Below are 19,108 nucleotides of genomic sequence, written 5' to 3'. Positions count from 1 at the left end.
CTCTCTGCATTAATGTGAGCTGCCGTCCTGCAACATGGTGTATGGCTCAGCCTTTGGTGCCCCCCGAATTGACTCTTTGCTTTAATGGGAGCTGCCGCCCAACAACATGGGGTATAGCTCCGCTTCTTGTGCCCACTGAATTGTCTCTCTGCATTAATGTGAGCTGCCGCCCTGCAACATGGGGTATGGCTCCTCCATGTTATGTATCTACCTTATTGCTTCACTTGTCTGTAACTAAGCCTAGTAAACTTTCGTCATTTACACTTGTAAGTAACTACCGTGTACGATTTTGTAAGCACTTATGTAACTAAGTAAGCCTTCTGCAACAGCACCACGATGCCTAAGGCCTGTTTGTGCGCTTTATAAATGCAAATAAATACAATAAAATAAAAAATATGAGAAACAAACAGATTTTCCATTATATATATATATAAATTGTGAGTCTGCTGCTTGGTCTCCCACAATGGCCATTTATCTGAGATCCATACATTTTGGCCCTATTCATGGAATTAATTGCGTGGAAAACTGGGACTTTGCGTGCCATTCTGCGTGCAAAACCCTGTGCGTTGATTAAAGGAATTGACTGCGCAGGACTTTTCTGGAACTTCCGTGGAGTTCCCGCCGGGCCGGTACGTCTCTGCGAGTGGTCGAGCACCTTGCGCAAGACTACTAGCAGAGTGGGGGCTGAGCCTACGCGGCGAGCCAAATAGGGGGCAGATTCACAGAAGCGTTAAATAATGGCGCAATCACATAGAGAAACGCTCTGTGAATCATGTCCCCAATATGTATGGCTGTGGAAAAATCACCAACACAGTCATAGTAACTTGAACTGACAGCGTCCATTTAATAAACCCAAAAGCACTCAGCACAAGCAGCAAAGTCACTGACCACTGTCACATGGACAATAACAACTGTTGTGCATGTATAGACCAAAACACACACATGAGACCACATGTAGGACTCCATTTTATTGCAAGTGGGTCCTTCCAGCGAACCCCTGCAATAGTTGGTGGGATATTGCAGGCCACCCAAACCTACTGTCTACACCAGGTATTGTCATGCATAAAAGAATGTGCATGTATGCACAGGCACATATATATGCCACGAACAGTGGCAGAAAGGCAGACAGTGATCCAGAAATCGTATGCAGTAGCACACTTCCCCCATGTAGGAAGGCATAGTACCAAATGGATGCAAAAAACAAAGACATGCAAGGACAGTCCTGGACCAACTATGCTTGTCCCACGGCAATACACAGGCTGCGTGGCCACCACATTCCCTGACAAACACTATGCTCCCAATACACAGTCACATCAAAGCTCTCATGTCGATCCATACAAATAAAAGTGCACTGCAAGAAATGTGCACATCTCACCTTATCCCTTGTGTGCCTATACCAGCTGGACTGTGCAATCCATGGATGTCCCCCTCTGTCGGCCTGGAAACAACCAAACCCTGATGCTGTGTCCTGTACACGCATATGCAGCAATTTCACCTTCAATCGCAGCAACCATATTCCCATGCATAATGCATCTGTAGACAAACACAAAACAATGTGAGGGCAGGCAACACATCCATGCACCCACACATATAGCAACATGTGCCCCCCTGAGTGACATACAACAAATGCAAACAGTAACTCACCATCCACCCATCACTGTGTGTCCCAGAACCCATGCAGCCAGATCTCCCCTTTGCATGCCAATGCAACATGAACACCCCTCACAGTGACACCTTACCCACCCACACCACCTACACTGCCTTCCCTTCCGAGTGCCATGCAGTGAAGGACCCAACACTTACCCATTATCATGCTAGTGGGACATTCTGAACACTCACATCTGGCAACAGTCAGTATGACACTGTAAGAACCCACAAAAGGAGACCACTGAGAGTATTGAAACCCAAGATCACCTTGGAGGTTCTCCCAATGCCACTATGTGGCATCCCCTCAATAACGTGGCACTGGGACAGTGCAGTAAACACTGGCAGGGGAGCCAATGATGCAAAGTCCAAAAAGATGTGATTGAAACATTGAAAAATATCACCAATTGCATAGAAGACAGGATCTGGCAGAAGGCAGCACTTCACAGAGGCAGCTGTCATACCGGAAGGCAGGGCAACGAGGAAACTGGCCTGCAACACTCAAGCAGACATGAGAAATCAATGAGAAACCAAGGCCAAGGACACTGACAAACAAAAGGGAGCAAGCAACAGGAAAGTGGAAGGGAAGGCAGACTTCACCGGGACTGGATTGGATTGGGTAAAATGTGCTTTGAACTGAAAGGAGCATTGTGATGGACTCAGCAGCTGTCAGCAGGCCTCATGAAATCTGCTGGTGTACCGTGCACGGTACATAGTTCATCATGGTAAACAACAAACCATGGACAATGGTATGTGCCTGGTGTGTGTGGAGAACATGGCATCCCACAAATGGCCAGCAATGCTGTTATGTGTGTGGATTTGTCTTGGGACAGCACCCCCAGAAGGGGAAGAAGGAACAAGATTGGACTGCCTGCATGGATAGACACGACTATTGAAAACTCATTGTATGGGATGCCACGTGGCAGGCAAGACACATGTGAAAGTGCAAGGAAACATTTACCATCCCACCATCACCATGTATCACAGCATACAAACATCCGTGCCTGCCACCTTAATGACAACTCACCATCAAAGTTCCTACAGTGACAGCCTCCGTCTCAACGTTGACCCCAAAGCCAGTGCCACTGTGATTTGCTTGAGAAAACCTCATGCATAGACACACCAGCCTACCATCATCATGGGTCACATGCACACATGAAGCTTGACCCGTTCACCTCAATACAAGTAACAGAAAAGCAACCACACACAGTGCCAGACTCCCTGCCACAAACCATGACACTAGTGACACCCTGAGTGCCCTTCACTTACCTGCACAGGGTATCCACCTGGCTTGCTTCCACTGCATCACACCTGGAAATACATTTTCAAATCGCAAAAACATGCATTGCAATATATAGATACTGGACATCCATGACAGCCATTGATCACCCAGTTTCGAAGGAAGACAGAGTGCAAAAGGGAGACAGGACTCAGAGTGACGATTGCCTAGCCGTGGAGTGGAGCGAGAGAGAGAGAGAGGCACAGGTGAAAAGCACTGCGAGGAGACTGGCTGTAGGGTAGATGAGGATGGACATGTCTGACATAACAGTGGGGGAGCCCAGAGAGAAGTTGTCCAAGAGGGGAAGATGGAGACATGAACACTTTTGCAAATTGGATGCATGGAAATCCTAGGAGCATTGTGTTGAAGGGGATCTAAGGTGAATGGTGAATCACCTGAGAAATTGAGTACATGTAAAATCCTGAGAGGATAGGGACTTAGTGTTTGTTTGTCGCATTAGGCCCTCTGAAAGAAGAGACTTTGAAAAGCAAAGAGACTCGGGACGGAAGGCCCTGCTGCTAATGTTTGAACTGCACCCTCATGCTAGAGAAGCCAGAGACTGTGCTAAGCTCGAGTGTGTCACCTTGTCCCGTGCTGAAAATGTGGGGAAGGGAGGCCAACGGCCTGAATGTCATGACATATAATTTCTTGAACACTGCTTTCCTTTACATGACATTGTTTCCCACACTACTTGTATTTAGAGGTAAGGATTGCCAATAGGTTTCTTAGTATAGGCCCTTTTGTTATGACAAGACACCACTAGGACTGCATTATTATTATTTGATGGTCGTAGCTTGCTCTCATTTTTAGATTTAGGATTAGGTAGGTGGTTTTCAAACCCTTTTTGAAGTTCAATAAACACCCTTGAACTGTGGTCACCCGTGTCTGACTTGCTGTTAATAACCATGCCTTCCTTACATGTGGTGTCAGAAGTGAGATTTGATTCAATTGATAACAATTGAGAATCCATGCTGACAATCATTTTACCACCAGAAGGGGAAAATAGAATTGTTGAACTCCTTGACTCTGGCTGTGTATCCGCTCTTGAAGAGGTGTTTCTCTCTCAGCTACACATCCCAACTGGTGAACAAGATTTGTTTTTTAAAACCCAGTTGTTATTAGATAACCTCCCACTATCCCACTATAACATCCAACAGTGGGATCGAATAATATTGAAAACACGGCCAGCCCATACCTTCATTAGACCTAGTACCCTAAATCACCCTTGTCCCTAAAAAAATCTTTCAGTACCAAGTTATCAGTCCCTGGTCCATCAGGTTTAGAGACCAATCCATCTAAGCCTTTCATTTCGGTGGAATCAGTCTCGGAGAGGTCAGATGACTTTGAAACTGTATCAGAATGAGTCGAGACCTGTTTCTTTTCTGATTCAGAAAAAACTATAGAAGGAACTCTTACCCCACCAGAAGAAATGGTCGACCTGGCAGCTGTCATGGCCCAGTTGGCCACCCATGAAATTCAGGTTGAAGCTAGACTTCAAGAGAACTTGAAGAAATTGGCTGAGTTACAGGCAAGACCCCTGCTACCTCAAGGGATACTCCAGCCATACCTAGAGGGTGAAGATCTAGGGAATATCTTTCTGAACTTCGAACAATTAGCCGAGCAATTGGGATGGGAGGAAAATCTATATTGTTTTTATCTGGCACCTATGCTGAAAGGTAAGCTACAGACCGCCTACCAGCTACTTTATCTTGCCCAGGGAGCCACCTTTACATCCATAAAAGAAGGGCTGTTGAAAAGAGTAGGCCAAACCTTTAAATTCTATCTGCAAAAGTTAAGGGCCATTGGATTAAATCCCAGAGAAACCCCCTTGAAATGGGAGAACGAATTAAAAACACAATCGCTCTTTGGATTAACAACCAAACAATGGAAGAATTACTTTAGAACAATTCACCGATTCTTTACCCCCTTTTTTGCAAAAGGCAGTATTCCAACTAAATCGACATACCCTAGCCATGGCCATTGAGACTGTCCAAAACCATTCATATTAGCCAGTTGGCCCATGATGTTGGCCTCCATGCGCAGTCTGTGGGAGCACCTGCAGCTGTTGCTCTACCCAGGCCGCTGGTGTGGTCATGGTCTTGGCTTCATTATCCAGGCTCTCTGAAATGTTGTCCAACACATTGCCATGTCGGATGGCAGCACGCAACATCTGCTGCTCCCACTCTGTCTCCGCAGCCTGAACACTTCCACCATGTGTGTAGGACACACAGCGGCCTGATGCAAGGGACCATGCCCGTTGCTGTGGTGCCCCTGTCATTGGCTGCAGGTCTGCAACCCTCCCTTGGACAGCTGCCCAAGGACCTGATGCCAATTCATGGGAGGGTGGTCTTGCAGCCGTAACCACCGCAGATACGGGGCCCACCACTGACTGGCCTTGGGAAGTCAGCTGCACTGACACAGACTCATGGGCCCCATCTGATCCGTCCATTGGGGCACTCACCTTTGCCCTCTTTGAGGCATACACATCTGGTTCAGCATCAAAGCCAGCTGAGTCCGTGGAGTCTGCATCATGACTGAGGATGGTCTGTAGCACCAGTGGGTTCTCATGGCATACAACACCACGTCCTCCACTGGTGGTCTGATACACCACTAACTCTTCCTCTTCCTCCTCCTGTGCATCTGGTGCATCCTCACCTGCACATAGACAGAGAAAGATATATTGAGCCATGTGCCACGAGACACAAATACACATGTGCATCAAAGTGCACTCAAACAACAAATGGCAGGACATGCAGGCATCAGACATCATGCATTCGCACACTATGAGCTGTAAGCAATGGATGCATGGCATTTGCTGATTAGTGTCCCCCCTCTCGGTACTGTCCATGCTGTCAGTGGACCAATTGATGTACAAAAGTGGCGTAAATGCACAATGATGGGCCATGCAACTGTCACGTCATACCAGGGAAAATTACTGCAGATGCAGGAGTGTTGCTAGGTCTGGAATCGATCCAGGGCTACGCTAATGTCGGACTGTCGGGTCCCGGGGCTAGCTGGCCTTTCGGTTGTATTCCCTGAGCTTTTATCCGGGGCTACAACCAAAAGACCCAGGGCTATAGCCCCCTAAACCCCCCACCCCCCAGCAACACCTCTGTGCACATGTGACATTGTAATGCTGAAGGACATCACATGACACCAGTCAGCCACCTATATCCACAGACACCACCACGGTCATCACATGACATACAAATCAGGATCAGTGCGAGCCTAATTATTTTGCGCTTTTTTTAATCCGTTTGCTCAGTTTTGTAACAGATTAGTCGTTAGTGTTTGTTTACTGTAGGTAAATCTTTTTATTTTTATTTATCCAATTTTAACAGATATTCTTATGCAATATTAAGCAATTACTATAGGAAGCATTTCCTAAGACAGAACATGGCTTGTCTTCAGTGCCTATGCATTTCGGAGTGATTCTCCATCCTCAGGGCTATATTTTTACCATGTTAAATATCATACAGCAAATCCATTTTTGAGTATAAAATGCAGTTTCAATGCAGGAAGTGAGAAACAATAAGCAGTAGCACCAAGTACGTACCATATGTGTCCATGCATGATTGCAGATTATGGTTAGACACAATAGAAAAAAGAGAAACACAAATTGATAGCATTAAGGGATTGGAATCAATAATATATACTGAGACATGAATGTACTTTAAATAAAAAAACAAACCAACAAAAATGTACCTCTTGCTCATAGCAGTGTTGCTGTGCTTGAAATGGTGTGAAAAAGATTAGCAAAGAGAAAAGAAACCTTATACTTCAGACCTGTATTTCCACAATGCCATCTATACAAATAAATGATATCTCTGTATGCTAGAAAACAAGTCTATCTTGCGTTCTGTGAGGTTCCACTCCCTCATGTACTCGTACTGCAGTGGCGTATGTTGTGAATTACCAACTGCCTGCTGTTTCTAAAAGTTGTTTCTCTCTCTGAGCTCTAGGAGCGCTTACCTTAACGCTGCCATGTCTACGAAAAGAATTAGGCTGATAGTGTGCGCGCGATTCTGTAGCGTATTGTTGTATGCTGGTTTCCATGACGATCGGGTGTGGCGACGCAGAACGGCAGCAGACGTTCTGACGTGCCGGCGCCTCGTGTCTCGTGTCTCCTTGGAAACAGGGGAACAGGAATACGATTGTGCAAATGTAATGAAAGGTGAATCTAATCTACAGATGTTAGTAACTCTGGGCATATTCAATAACACGGTTAGTGTGCATAAGGATTGTCAAGCTGTAGGCTATATGTAAGGATACATTTTATAACCATTGCTTATAGAAAAATGCCGGTGTGATCTCACAGCTGTGTGTTCCTAGGAAAGTTGATGGCACAGCTAACTGGCGTGTTTATTCAAATGATGTGCTCCGATGCGTGCCGGTCAGTAAAGTGCGCAAATCCTCAGACTGTTACTTATGGTCCTTAAATTGCATGTTTCCGTTTGAGGAATGTGTACATGGAATATTATCACGTACATAAATTGATGGCTAACATGAGGTCCTAAATTGTGAAACACTTTAGGAGTGCACCTTGCACACCCCTGATTCTTAATTGTAAGGTATTAGCAAACGTGGCAGCCTAAGTTGTGAGAGATTACTGAAGTACATATAATACACTTTTGATTCTGAGCTCTAAGTGGTGTTACCAATAATACTATATAGTTCATCAGTGGTCTCAATCATTTAATTGTACACATCATGTTTTGTTGATACGCCAAAGTGGTGGGTAATTTGTACAGCACACATTAAAAACCTCCTCATTGGAGATTACATTCATGCAGTCAGATCATATTTGTAATTGGCATTGGTAAACTAGCAATCGAATCTCATAGGTAGCATCCCAAATTGATCTCCTCATTAAGGCTCTTGGGCGCAAGGGTCCCTAAGCATTCGATCCAGAAGGCTTCCCTTCTGTCAAGTCTTTTTTGTATATTTTCATGTGGTTCTCTTTTGGTTACTACTTCCAATATGAGGAAGCGAATTTGCGCTAAATTATGTCTCTTATCTGTCCAGTGTCTGGCTACTGCAGAGTTAGCATTCTTGTTGCGTATATATGATCTGTGTTCATTCCAACGCAGTTTTGCTTTCCTTTTGGATTGTGCCACGTAGTAGAGTCTGCATGGCCACTTGATCCCATAGATTAGATTTGCTGTATCACATGTTGGAAATTGTTTGAGATTGATTTTTTTCACCAGTATGGGGATGGTTCACTGTATCTCCTTTTTGCACGTAACTGCAGTTACTGCACTGCAAACATGGGCATGCACCTTTACGTTTCATTTCTATTTTGGTGGAAGTAGTTCGTGTCTGCACTAGACAATCCTTAAAGTTCCTGCTGTGCTGGTATGCAAACTTTGGGTAATCAATGAACATGTGTTCCACTCTTTGATCGCATGAAAGGACTTGCCAGTGTTTCTTGATGATGGATTTAATCCTGTTGATTTGTTTAGAGAACCTCAATACAAATACTAAAGGATGTTCTTGTTTCGGGCTTATAGGGGCCAGTAAGAGTTCTTCCCTATTTCGTTGTTCCACCTTGTTTTTTGCCTCTTCAATTTCCATCTCTTTGTATCCTCTCTTGATGAACGTTTCTCCCATCTTCTTAAGTTCCACAGTGTAGTCCTCAAGATCACTAATAATACTTTTCACACTCAGCATCTGGTTGTAGGACAGGTTTCATATTAAGCTTGGCTCGTAAAAGCTTAATCTGTGAAGCAAGTTGTTACGATCAGTTGCTTTACTGTAGATGTTGGTTTTGTATTTGTCACCTGTAGATTGAATGTTCACATCTAAAACATGAATGTTTTCCTTGGAATACTCGTTGGTAAATTGAATCCTCTGATCAATTGTATTAAAATATTGAAAAATTCTTTCAGTTGTTCTTCGGTGCTGGTCCAAATGCCAAAAAATGTTGTCAATGTATCGTATCCATATTACCAAGTGCTGCTTCCATATATGATGATTTAGTATGTGGTCTATTTCAAAATTGTGCATACATGTGTTGGCACATGTGGGCGCCAAAGTGGCCCCCATTGATGTTCTTGGAGTCTGCAGAAAGAACTGTTTGTTGTAACTGAAGTATGAGTTTCTTGCTATAAATTGGAGTAATACTATGATGAACTCTTTCTGAGCGGCAATCTCTCCTGTATCTAATAGCAGCCATTCAACGACTTCTATCCCTAAGTCATGTGGGATTGATGTATATAAGTTTTTGACATCCACTGTGAACAAAATCTGTGTTGAGGTATATGGTATTGCACTTAAGAGTTTTAGGAAATGGGTGGTATCCTTAATCTATGTAGGCGTTTTTAGGATTAAAGGTTGTAAAAAAATAATCAATATATTTCCCAATCTGCTGTCATAAGCTGTTTATTCCTGCTACGATTGGTCTTCCAGGTGGGTTATCTAAATTTGTATGCACCTTTGGCAGGGTATAAAAATTGGGTATACGTGGGTGGTAAATGCGTAGGTATTGGTGTGTATGATGATTTATCCCACCATTCTCTTCTGCTTCCAAGAGCATTTCTTCCAAATCATGTTTGATAGACATGGTAGGATCAAGATATAATACTGCATATGTGTTACCATCTGCAAGTTGTCTTTTGCATTTGTTGTCATAATCTTCAGAATTCATAATTACCAGTGCTCCGCCCTTGTCTGCCAGTCTTATTGTGATGAGTTTGTCACTGTACAGATTCTTGATTAAAGCTAATTCATGTGGTTTTAGATTCGTGTTTCGTCTTCCTGAAATTTAAGAGGTCATTACAACCTTGGTGCTAAGTGCACCAACTTTACCACCATGGTGTAAACTATGTTTACACCATGGTGGATGGCGGATTTACCGCCCCATTCCAAGGTGAGTGGGGCGGTAAATCCCCATTTCCCATTTTCCCTTCCCCATTCCCATTTTTGCCCCATAGGGCATAATGGGAGTGGGGAAGGCGCTAATTACGCCGCCGTAAATTACGGCGGCGTAATTAGCACCATGGCGATTTAGCGCCTTGGACTTTAACGCCTGCCAAAAGCAGGCGTTAAAGTGGGAATCCGGCGTTAAGGGTTAACACCGTCGTTAACCCTTAACGCCGGGGTTGTAATGACCTCTTTAGTCTTTCCAGATCTCTCAAAACCTTTATTTTCAAAAATTTCAACTGATGGAATGTTTATCGGGGGTACAAACTTACTGATTCGGAATTCTTTATATCTGGAGGTATCCCCTTCTGGTTGGGTTTGTTCTTCGAGTTCTTCAAAAAATACTTTTAACTTCATCTTTCTTGTCAATTTATACAATTCCACTTTAGTATCAAATAAAGAGCTATCATATGTTGGCACAAAACTTAATCCTTTCTGAAGGGTCTCTTTCTCTGCAGCTGTCAAGATTCAAGTCGAAAGTTTTATTACTTGGTCCTCCTCTGTTGTAACCTCGTTAGTGGTCCTCCCCGTCCTTTTTTTTCTTCCCCCTTCTTGTTCTCTTGGTCCTCTTCCTAAAAAAGTAACCCCTGATGCTGCTGGACTAATTGGTGCTGTTCCTGAGGTACTAGGTTGTTGTCTGTCCCTATCCCTTGTGGATTCTCCAACTGTTTCGGATGCAGAACTCAATGTGTTACTAGGCTCGTTCTGTCTAGGCCTCCTCATTGATGGTCCACATTTATCCATCCAGGTGTAAACCTCTTCATTGATATAATCATAAGTATCCCTCTTAAACTTCCTGATCTTATTTTCCAATACGGATTTGTAATTAGCCAAGTTTGTGTTGATGTCCAATAGTATCTCTTTTATCTCTTCTTTCTTCAATTTTAAAGTGGTTGCCAGTTCTTTTTGTATTTCTTTGATTTCCCCATCAATTACATTTAGGTTGGCAGTAAGTTCTTGGACTGTTAATAGCATTAAGTCCAGCAAACATTTATTTGTTGTAAGTGCTTCTATGTCTTCAAAAGACATGTTTTTCTGGAATTTCCCTTGATTTAAAGTGTCTATTGGTTGTCTTTTCCAAACGAGTTTTGTAATTCGGTCGGTGTGCCTCCATCTCAGTGGTGTCAAGTAGACGGAGTACTGAGAAGGCAAGTAGAGGTGGGCACCACCTTGTTATTGAGTGTGTAGATTTTTCTCCTGAGACGTCAAATATAAGTAGGTGGAGCTACCAGACTGCTTGATGGTCCTCAGACACCTGGATCAGACAATACAGAAGTACACAAGAAGCTGGATGAACTCACCCAGCTACGTTTGGTGCTCTCACAATGGCTCACTGCGAGCCTAATTATTTTGCGCTTCTTTGTAATTCGTTTGCTCAGTTTTGTAACAGATCATTCGTTTGTGTTTGTTTACTGTAGGTAAATCTTTTTCTTTTTCTTTATCCAATTTTAACGGATATTCTTATGCAATATAAAGCAATAACTATAGGAATAATTTCCTAAGACAGAACATGGCTTGACTTCAGTGCCTATGCGTTTAGAGCGATTCTCCATCCTAGGGGCTCTTGCTCATAGGCGTGTTGCTTGCATTCTGTCAGGTTCGACTCCCTCATGTACTCGTACTGTGGTGGCGCATGCTTAACGCTGCCGTGTCTACAAAAAGAATGAGGCTGCTAGTGAAGAAAGGGAAAATGCCACTGAGGAGGTTCAGCTGAAAGTGGGCCTTCTAGTCAAGATGTGTGAAGTGAAGAAAGAAGGAGAGAGGATTTGAAGATGACAAGAAGGTCCATTGACCCACAAGAGGGTCGGGGGAGTGGGTCCAGGGGGTGCGGCGAGAGTGTGGGAGGGAAAGAGTGAGCAGGGATCACAATGAGTAGGCTCTCTGTGTCACTGGCATTGAGGCAGGGACTGGTACCAGTACACCATGCCTGTATAGCAGACAGGATGTAATGTATGAGAGAGGATGAGGGGGAGGCAGGGAGTGCGGTTTGTTTGAGAGCTGTGTGTTATCTGCATTACAGTGCCATGTTCCTGCCCTGTTTTTTTTTTACGAACTTTATTTTTGGAGATTTTACAACAAAAAAAAAGAACAGTTACAGAACATACACCCCTATCAAGGGTGAGTAACCCCAGTGCCTTCCCTAAGCCCCCACCCCCCTCTCCTCCCTCCTCCAGACCACCAAAGTTAATGTTGTAATGTTATCATTTAGCGAGTTGGCTAGACAGCCACAAATTTTCGGAACCTCAGTGGGATGAAAAGCAGAATGTTAGGGACTGTGTCTCCCTGACGAAGTCGTGGAGGAGTTCTCGTGTGTTTCATTAATTAAAAAGGACACTAGGGGCCCCCAAATGTCGGGGGGCGCGCGTGTTGGGGAAGTGTTCTGATAAGTTCAAACTCAACGTCTTGACAGTACAGGATGTCTTTACGCCAGAGGGCCACTGATGGTGTAGGTCCTATGCCCCATGACATGGCCACTCTTATTCATGCCAGAGTCAGTAGAAGTCCTGCCAGTTTCCTTATTCCAGGTGAGAGTTGCTTTATCATCCCGAGGAGGGCTGCCATTGGGATAGCTTGCACTTCCTCTCCTATTATTGCTGATGTGGTCTGGAGGATTTGTGTCCAGAATGGGGAAAGTTTAGGGCAGTCCCAGGCAAGGTGGACGAAGTCTGCAGATGCATACCTGCATCTTTCACATTTCACTGATTGGTCTGATTGTTGTTTGTTCTTCTTTTGGGGGGTGAAATACTTCTGGTGCAGATAGTTAAAGTGTATTTTGCTTTAGGCGAGAGTTAAGGGCTATTTTTTGGGTTTGTTTTAGAATGTGTGTCCATTCTTCATCTGGTATTGTTAGCTGAAGGGACCTCTCACATCTGGTTTTCGTGCGAGTATCAATGGAAACTGTGTATGATAGGATGGATTTATACATTTGCGAGACTAGCCTGCCCTCGCCCTGGGCCTTGATCAAGTTGTCTAGTAGCTGCCAAGTTGGAGGTTGTTGCAGGAATGTGGGGAATAGGGCCTGTAGGGTCTACCTGGTTCTAAAGTAGATCAACTTATCTAGGGGTGTGTTCCGTGCCCTTTCAGTCTCTTGTTGGGGTGTGATAAAGGAGCCTTCACTGAACAGGTCACCAAGTGATTTTATTTGTAGCTTTTCAGCCCATTGATGGAAGACCTTTTCAGAAGTTAAGGGGATCCCTGGAATGAATTTGATTGGAAGGAGGGGCGAATATCTCACCTGAACATTGTATTTTCGTGCAAGTTTTTTCCATACCCTGAATGTCGCTAGGACCGCGTTCATCGTGTTAGTAGGCACTGGGAGTTGACTTATGATCACGGCCCTTAATAGATTGGCCGTTGCCAGTGCTCGTTCTATTTGCACGTGTGGTCTGATGAAATGCGTGGCATACCAAAAGCTAAGGAATTGTGCCTGGGCCGCCCAGAAATATCTTTCCAAGTCAGGAAGGGCAGGACCACCACTAGATACAGGGAGCATTAGCGTCGAATGGGCGACTCTGGCTGGTTTGCCGGCCCATAGTAGGTCGGGAACTATGCTTTTAATTTTTTTCATAATGGGTTGTGCGATCAAAATTGGGATATTGGAGAATAGGTATAGTAATTTTGGCAATATCACCATGTTGACAAGGGAGGCTCTCCCCCATAAGGTCAGTGGGAGTGATTTCCAGCAGTTTACTTTTTCTTGCAGAGTTTTTGCTACCGCTTCATAGTTGTCTTGGAATACCTTGTGGTAGTTTAACGACATCAGTATCCCCAGGTAGCGCACCTTTGAGGTCTCCCAAGCAAAGTTGTAATCGTCAGTGAATAGTTTGGTAGCTGGAGTGAGTGGGAATATAATTGATTTCGTATGGTTGATTTTTAAACCTGATATTGCTCCAAACTTGATCACTTCACGCATAATTGGGTTAAGATTCTCTGCTGGATCCCATACGAATAGCGCCACATTATCGGCGTGTAAAGATATAATCAGCCTGTGTGGGCCTATGGTGAGGCCCCTGTGGAGTTGTTGGGATCGTAGATTTGCAGCTAATGGTTCCATCATTAAGGCAAAAATGAATACAGAGAGTGGGCATCCTTGTCTAGTGCCTCGTTGCAAACTAATGGGGAAGGATCTCACTGATCCTATTAGTATGGTAGCCAGGGAGTCCTTGTATAGTAGGGAAACGAGTTTAATGAATCGGGCGCCTAGCCCCATCTGAGTAAGTACGGCGAACAGGAAGGGCCATTCCACAGAGTCAAATGCCTTTTCGGCATCGAGTAGGACCGCGACGGCCTGGCAGGTGGGGTCGAGGGCCTCAGTGATAGCAAATAGCCTCCTGATGCCGAATGTCGTGCAGCGCCTGGGGACAAATCCTGCCTGGTCCGCGAGCACGAGGGCCGGCATCAGTGGTAGTAGCCTGTGAGAATTTTGGCCAGAATTTTGTTATCGAGGTTGAGAAGGGAGATGGGCTATAGGATGCGCACTCTTTTGGGGGTTTACCTGTCTTATGTAAAAGGATGATGTTGGCCTTGCGGGAAGATCGTGGCAAGGAGCCGGTTTCTAGTGCTTTGGAGTATACCTCCGCAAGTAAAGGAGCTATAGTTTCCGCAAAGGCCTTGTAAAATTCCCCGGTTAGACCGTCAGGTCCCGGGGCTTTGGTGTTTGGGAGGGTTTTAATGGCTTCTACTATTTCCTCTGGTGTTATGAGTTCATTAAGAGGTTTGCGTGGTTCTTTTTCAACCCAGTAGAGCTCAGTGTCTTGGAGATACCTATGTAGGGCGTCTGAGTCTGAGGTGTATTTATAAGAGTATAGGTCTTGATAGAAGGTTTGGAATTCCTCAGGAATTTCTTCAGCAGTGTGCACCGCTGGGCCGTGTTTAGAGTGTATCCTCTCGACCATTGTTGGTTTCCTGTCAGCTCTGATCAGCCTCACGAGGAGGGCTCCAGGTCTCTGGCCTTCGCCGTATTGGCGGACTTGGCTGTTACGGCCTAGAAATTTCAGTTCTCGTTCCGCGATGGTCTTGAAGTTTAGTAGCTCCTCCTTAAGTGCTGCTTAGGTGCGTGGGACGCTCTTGTTGGAGAGTTTAAGTTCAAGATGTTTCAATTTCCCTTCACTAGAGCTGAGTTCCTGCCAGATCAGCTTGATGGTTCTGTTCTCCTTGACAAGGCAAACCCTTTTCACAAAACACTTCAGTGTTTCCCAGATTGTGCTTGGGGACGTCACCGTGCTTGGGGACATCACCGTGCCCAGGTTTGTGTCTAAAAAGGTTGATATTTCCTCACGGAGTTCAGATGCAAAAACATGGTCTTGTAGGGCTTGAAGCGCCACTGTAGCAGGCAGGATTTGGTAGTAGCTGGATTGAAGATGAGGGTCACCGGTGAGTGATTAGAGAAGGTTTTGGGTAGAATTTCACATTGTTCCCATTGGAGGGGGCCATTGGCTGATACCAGTAAGTAGTCTAATCTGGAATTTGAGTTGTGGACTGACGAGTGGAAAGTGTAATCACGCCGTTCCCAATTGCTGTGTCTTCAGGTGTCAACTAGGTTGAAGGCTCTGCAGATTTCTTGTACTTGGAGGCTGGCCTTGGGGGTCGGAAGGGTCGTGCTTCGCGACCTGTCTTTTACAGGGTCTAAGATGGTATTAAGGTTGCCTCCCCAGATGATTATTGCTGCCATTTTATTTGAGAGGTGTGTAAGTACCCAGTCAAAGTTGTTCGCTCCGTCGACGTTGGGGCCATAAGAGTTGACAAGAATGATGTCTCTTCCAGCGATAATCCCTTTCATCCAATAGTGATCTGCCTTCTGAGTCTATCTCAACATTGATTAACCTGAAGCCAATTTGACGGTTAATGAGGATCGTCACACCCCTGGTGTATGACGAATGAGAGGAGAAGTACCTGTGGCACCCCCAGCTTTTTGCCCAATGGTGTTCTTTTTTGGGGAGTAAGTGGGTCTCCTGAATCAAGGCGATATCAACTTTGTGCCTCTTTAGGAATTGGAGGATCCGTCTTGTTTAAGAGGGGAGGTTGCCTCCTCTAATGTTCCATGTGGCGACCTTGAATTGTGCGACTGGCGTAGCTGATTAGGCTGGCGCTATTGCCTTTGTCTTGAGCAGACGCAGGGCTTGGTATGGGGTGTGATTTACTGCTTATTAGAGGCTTTGGTGACGTCCCAGGTGGGGGATCAGGCTTGGCGTGTGGCCCGGGGCGGGTGAGGGGGGCAACGGGCTGGTGGCACTTTCCCTATTCCATTCCCTGGCTTCCTTCCTTACACGGACAACCCCCAACTGGCCCGTTTGCTTAAGCCATTTGAGACCGGACTGCAACAGTGCGTGTCCATCTCCCACTTCCCCACCCATTAACAATGAACTGTGTTTGGTAACTTTGCTGTGCAAGTGGTACCAGGGGCCTCCCAAGTTGCACGGCCTTGGAGTGTTCAACTCCCATGTTTATTTTGCTTAGGCCGGAGTGTGAATTGCAAGTATGTAAGTGCCGTCGACCACGCGTTGGTTACGGTGGGTTCCTTTGTGCTCTTTCTCACTGTGCTCGTGCTTGGTTGGGGGCTGGCCCGGGGTATCCGGCTCTGTCCAGGAAAGCGTTGGCTTCCTCCGGTGTTTGGAAGAAGTGGACACTCCCTTCATGTTGAATTCTGAGACGCGCCAGGAAGAGCATGGAGTAGGTTAGCTGTTTGTCCCTGAGCCTTTGTCTGACTGAGGTGAAGGATCTCTGCTGTAATTGAACTGCCGGGGAGAAGTCTGGGTAGAAGTGTATTCTGTCTCCTTCATAGTGCAGTTCTCCTTTTTCTCTGGCCAGTTGGAGAATGGAGTCTCAATCTTTATAATTGAGCAACCTGGCGATTATGAGTCTAGAGGGAGTCCCTGGGACGGGTTTAGAGGATGGAATCCTGTGGGCTCTCTCTACCACGAACATGTGGGAGAGGGCCTCGCAGCTGAATAGGGTGGTGCATAGCTTTTCGACAAAGTCTTCCATTTTAGTTGGCACCTGCTGTTCCCTCACCCCAATAATTCTAATGTTATTTCTCCTGGAGCGATCCTCTAAGTCTTCGCATTTGGTGATGGTCGCCTTCATTTGGGATTCCAGGTGACTGACTTTAGCTGCCAGGGTTGCTGTGCTGTCATCGAGATTCGACACTCTTGTTCGACTTCATTGCAGCGTTCTGTGTGAGTGTCCATTCTGTGTTGCAGGAGATCTACCATCGAGGAGAGCCCGTCCATTTTATTGTTGAGGCTCCCAATGCCGACCTTGAGATCTAGTAAGAGGCTCATAAGGCCTGTACTGGAAGTTCCATCTTCAATCTGGGCCATGTTGTTGATTGAGGGTTCCGGGTCCTCTTGGAGCCTGTGGGTTTTAGGGAGTGCTCCGGATTCAAAGGTAAGCTTCCTTTGGGACCTGTCTGTTTTCCCCATTGAGTAGGAGTGGCGGGAGATGGCGCGTGGGTTGTGGTGTTAAGTGGTGGTTGTTGCGCGGAGATTGACTCCGGGAGATGGGATTTGTCTATTCTTAGCTGAGGTGGTTCGCAGAGCCAGATGTGCTTGGAGGGCTCGGAGATGAGATCTGAACTTTCGTTGATCTTGCTGGCTCTGCTGGGTAGGAGCCTGGTGAGGGTGATTGAAGTGCACCTCGCTCTGGTTGTGGGGTGCAGAGGGTCTCTCAGGAGATCTGGGCCGAGGTCAGAGGGTTGTGGGTGTCTTCCGGGGGGGAGTTTGTCCGGCGTAGAGGATTTGGGTGTGTATAGCAGTCCCGCTGGTAGAGGTGGTTAAACGGAGGGGGGGAGGAGAATGGCGAAGCGCCTGCGGCTGGCGCTCAGACGAGGAGAGGATTCCCAAAGGGGATATGTGGATTTGAGGTGATCTCCCTCTGCCTGCACTGTGCATTAGGATTGAGATAGGTTGCGGGGCGTTCGTTTCTGCTCTCTCTCTGTCTCACCGGTTCCTCTCTGGTGTTTCGCTGCCCCAAGGCTATCGCCGTATTATTGCACTGTGCAGGGCTGGGTGATTGATAGGCATGAGGGGGGAGCTATTCTTTATTTCGACTGGCCCAGCCGCTCGCTGCTGCTCGGGGTGAAGCCGGCATTGTTGTGGCTCTCTGATGCTTATCCGCAGACTCTGGGTCTGCGTGGTAATCTCCGCCGTAAATAATGCAGTTCATGTGCCAATTTTGAGCCTTGGGGGGGAGGTAGAGCCCCACGGGGGGGGGGAATTAGTTTTTTAGTGCCTTGGTTTATGGCTGAGCTGGGCCTGGCTTGATTGCGCTGGGGGGGCTTGTGCAGGGCTATAGAAAGTTCAATAAGCTTTCCCCGCCAGCGTGCTCCGTACCTGCTGAAAGTGTAAGACTGCTGGGCCCACCTTCACAGCTGGATCCTCCTCGTTCCCACTGCGCCGGGTCCTCTCTGTGCGGGGGGGCAAAATAGGGGGGGAAACAGAGCTCCTTCCTGCACTCCGCCTCCGCTCTGTGGTGTTTGTCCGGCTCCCTGGGCTCCACGCTGCATTGGCCCGAGCTGGCGTGAGGGGACGGGGGAGCCGGGAGGCACCGCAGAACAGCTTCTTGTCCCGCGGCTGCCCTGCGCTGGTGAGCAGGTGTTCGCTCGGTTCCCGTATGGGCTGCGCAGACCCCTGGGTGTTCTCCCTGGCCTGGGCCGCTGTTGCTTCGGCGGGAGGGCTGGAGCAGTCGGGGGAGGGGGAAGTCCACATCGACCTCAGCCTGGAGTTGAGAGGTGTTCCCAGCAGCGCCGTCTCCCAAGATTCGTGCAAGGGATAGGCGGGTCTCCCTCTCTAGGCTGTAGCCGCGATCCTGGCGGTCTGTGCTCGCAGAGGCACCCTGCGGGCTTGCGTGTTTTTCTCGGGTGCGGGTGTAGGGGAGAGGCAGCATTTAGGCTCTCCGGACCTCCGATTTTGCCCCAAATCTCACAGGGTGGCAGAGTAGGGTCTGATGGCACGGGTGGTCGATGGTCCGAGTCTGATTAACCAAAATGTATGGATGATTGTACCAGATTAATTTAGGCCGTGTGGGAGCTCACTAGGAAGCAGCCATCTTGGTTGGCCCTCTAGGGCCCTCTATGTTCCTGCCTTGTTGCTCCTGCTCCAACCATGCTGGTGGGGAGGCTGTGTATGTGCAAATGTAGAGCGCATAGACCATATCCAGAGTATTTGGACATGGTGATGAAGGTCATACAAGGACCATGAGTGGCAGGTATGTGCAACAATCAATCCCCACAGCAATGCATCCACCATGTGTGTTCTTGTTTGCAAT

This window comes from Ambystoma mexicanum, chromosome 5p (assembly GCF_040938575.1).
Source record: "Ambystoma mexicanum isolate Mex_15411 chromosome 5p, UKY_AmexF1_1, whole genome shotgun sequence".
Lineage (NCBI taxonomy): Eukaryota > Metazoa > Chordata > Amphibia > Caudata > Ambystomatidae > Ambystoma > Ambystoma mexicanum.
The sequence above is the reverse complement of the archived record's forward strand: the minus strand, read 5'-3'. Positions refer to the sequence as shown.